The sequence below is a fragment of the Mus pahari genome, chromosome X (genome assembly GCF_900095145.1).
Source record: "Mus pahari chromosome X, PAHARI_EIJ_v1.1, whole genome shotgun sequence".
In the NCBI taxonomy this organism is placed as follows: Eukaryota; Metazoa; Chordata; class Mammalia; order Rodentia; family Muridae; genus Mus; species Mus pahari.
The window spans coordinates 94,272,736-94,275,900 of record NC_034613.1 but is presented as its reverse complement, the minus strand read 5'-3'; the positions used below and the strand labels follow the sequence as shown (position 1 = coordinate 94,275,900).

At 37.2% G+C, this 3,165-nt stretch overlaps 1 long non-coding RNA gene across 1 annotated transcript in view; it reads right to left on the bottom strand.

Moving 5' to 3' along the window:
* The window catches only part of LOC110313248, a 46,455-nt gene that overhangs the window by 15,594 nt on the left and 27,696 nt on the right, over positions 1-3,165 (bottom strand). The window lies entirely within an intron of this gene.

Sequence of the window (3,165 nt, the reverse complement as noted above, 5' to 3'; positions counted from 1 at the left end):
GGAGGGTATAGGGAACTTTTGGGATAGCATTTGAAATGTAAATAAAGGAGTTAAGAGTGCCTACTTCACTTGCATAGGACCTGAGTTTGGTTCCTGGTACCCACATCTAGCAGGTCATAGCTTCCTTTAACTCCAGCTCTAGTGGCATCCAGAATCTCAGGCCTGCAGGAGACTGTGCACATGTGTAAATACATATATGACGGCACACAAACATAAACAAAATAAAAATAATGCAAGTAAATCCAAACAAAAGAGTAATCTAGAACTAATTGAGAAACACTTTTAGGACTACAAATATAAGTTGGATTTCCTTAAATCAAGACGATAGCTAAAACCAACATAATATTTAGAGATGAGAAACAAATAGAAACTATTACCTTGAAAATAGTCACACTTTAGTAATGCAGGCTAAATAATCTGAGCCAAAAAGAGAGAAGTAAAAACATACAAAAACCATTTAGTCGTGCTCGCTTCGGCAGCACATATACTAAAAACCATTTAGTGATACTGAACAATGAACAAAACAGTATAGTAACATAAAAACTTATGGTAAGGGCTGGAGAGATGGCTCAGTGGTTAAGAGCACTGACTGCTCTACCAGATGGACCTGAGTTCAATTCCCAGCAACCACATGGTGGCTCACAACCATCCATAATGGAATCCATCCCCCTCTTCTGGTATATCTGAAGACAGCAGCAGTGTACTCACATAAATAAAATAAATAAATCTTAAAAAAAAAAAAACTTATGGTAAAGTGTCAAAAAGTTTTTCCCCCATGCAGCAAAAACAGAAGGGAAGTTGGTGAATTACATAGCTTTTTTCCCAGTAGTAGTACTTGATTGCACAGTTAATATTAAATTATTCTGAGAAGCAGATATTCCTGTATCAATATAGTTCACATTAAGAAATAGAAATAGAAACTACACAATTTTGTGAGGACAAATACAAGAAAAGGAATGTTTTGATCTGTGGATACAGCTCCATGGTACAGTGCTTGCTAACATGTAAGCCTCTGCATGCAATACCCAGCACCGAAGAAAATGGTTTTGTATAAGAAAATGGGAATAAGAACGGTTTGGCAAGAAATAAGTAAGCAAACATTTCAAGAATGAAGCAATTGCAGAAAGGCACCCAAGGGAGACAGTGCCCTTTTAACTAAAATTTAGGATTGAGATTAAGACCATGCTGAACTGCATGGTGGTAATATCTTATCCTAAAATTGTTCCCTAAGGGTGGGTGCCAGGTCTCCGAGGATTGTTCAGATGGAATGGGAGATATCTCAATTAACTCTCTGCAAAGAAGGGATAGGGGTGAAGCCAAAGGAAGACACAAGAGGTAAGCACTGCCTAAGGTTGCAAACCCTATCTATCTGGGAGGCCACATGTGACTTCTCCAGGACCACTGGAGAGCTAGCCATATCTCAGAAGCTAAACTCTGAGGAATCCATGTGTTTTTTGAATCCAGGTAGACTTAAAAGAAAGACTGTTGAGATACAGGTGCCTGCATGTGAGAGCAAGACCAGGAGACTGCTCAGTGAAAAACTGATTTTAAGGCAAAGTTCATTTTGTCCTCAAAGAACCAGAGCCTCCACAAAACAACTTTAAAAAGGAGAAAAATATAGTATCTAGAAGAACTGAGAGCCAAAAGGAATGAGGGTTAGATGAATCCTTGCATCATGAAGAAAATGCGAGCCATAATACTTGCATCTTTACTGAATAGGAATTGAGAATTGAAATTGAAGAAATTATGATATAGAAGTAAAGAGATTATAGTGGTAGAATTTTTACATGTAGGGCAAGTCTATCCATTGTATAGAATTTTTCTAAAAGCTTTAAACAATTGTGTGATTTCCCCCCTAGAGTCAGTCAATGAAAGAACCAAGATTAGAACAATGCTTTTTCTGCCTCATATTATTATTCTATCATGCTGAGAAAGAGCTGTTTTGAGAGAAGTAGAACTAGTAGTGAGTGAGCTCATCAGAATTTCAAAGGACAGCCATAAAAATGCACTTTGATGTTAGCTCAAGTGGAAAGCAGGCTCAGTCAGGTAAGAAATGCACATCAGACATTCTTAGGGCAATTTTAGTATGTAATACATTTTTTAAGAAGAGGCATTTGTAGAGCAAGTGAGTTCACTTCTATTACAGTGTTTAAAAGTTCAAAACAAGCTGAGTTGGGTGGTTCTACACCTCTAATCCTAGCACTTCTGAAGCTGAGGCAGGAGGATTGCTAAGTTTAAGGCCTACCTGGATATGGTGCATTGCAGATCAGTCTGAGATGAGATATAGTATGAGACTATGTCTCAATCGAAATTGAACTAAATGAGTAATGTGAACTTTGATGAATTTTAAAGTTAACTAAGGTACAATATTTATAAATCAGATAGCCAAGAAACGGATGGATGGTGGCATATACCGAATGATTAACCAGAATTCCTTGGAATACACTGGGAGATTTTTTTTTAATGATTTAGTATATTGAGAATATTTAATTCCACAAGATGCTGAATTCCATAATATTTTGAATATTAAAATTCTACCTTAGGATTAACCTGTGTTTTTTAAGATTTCAATTATTGGCATACAACGTATACAGAGATTGACTATATGTGTGTGTGTATAGATATATAGTGAACCTAGCAATTTCCCTAAAACTTAAAAAAAAAGTTTCCTTTTCCTTTTTCTTTTTTTTGGCTTTTCAAGACAGGGTTTGTCTGTGTAGCCCTGGCTGTCCTAGAACTCACTCTGTAGACCAGGCTGGTCTCAAACTCAGAAATCAGCCTGCCTCTGCCTCCCAAGTACTGGGATTAAAGATGTGCGCCACCACTGCCTGGCAAAAAGTCTCCTTTTATTTATTGGGTTAAAAGCAGAATACTGTAACATCAATTAAGTAAAATCAAAATTGACAATTCTTTATACATGAATATGATTTTACAAGGACTGGTTTTGTTTCTAACTGTAGTTAACAAGGGGAGATGGCTCAGTAGCTAGAATGTTGCTCAAGCATGAAAACCTTTGTTTGATCTTCAGTACCCATATAGAAATCCGGGTGTGGTGATGCTCATCAGGGAGAGATGTGGGTAGTAACAGGTGGATCCCAGGAACTCATTATCCTGTCTATCCAGCCAAATTTGTGAGCTGAAGATCCTATGAGGGAGCTTTTTAAA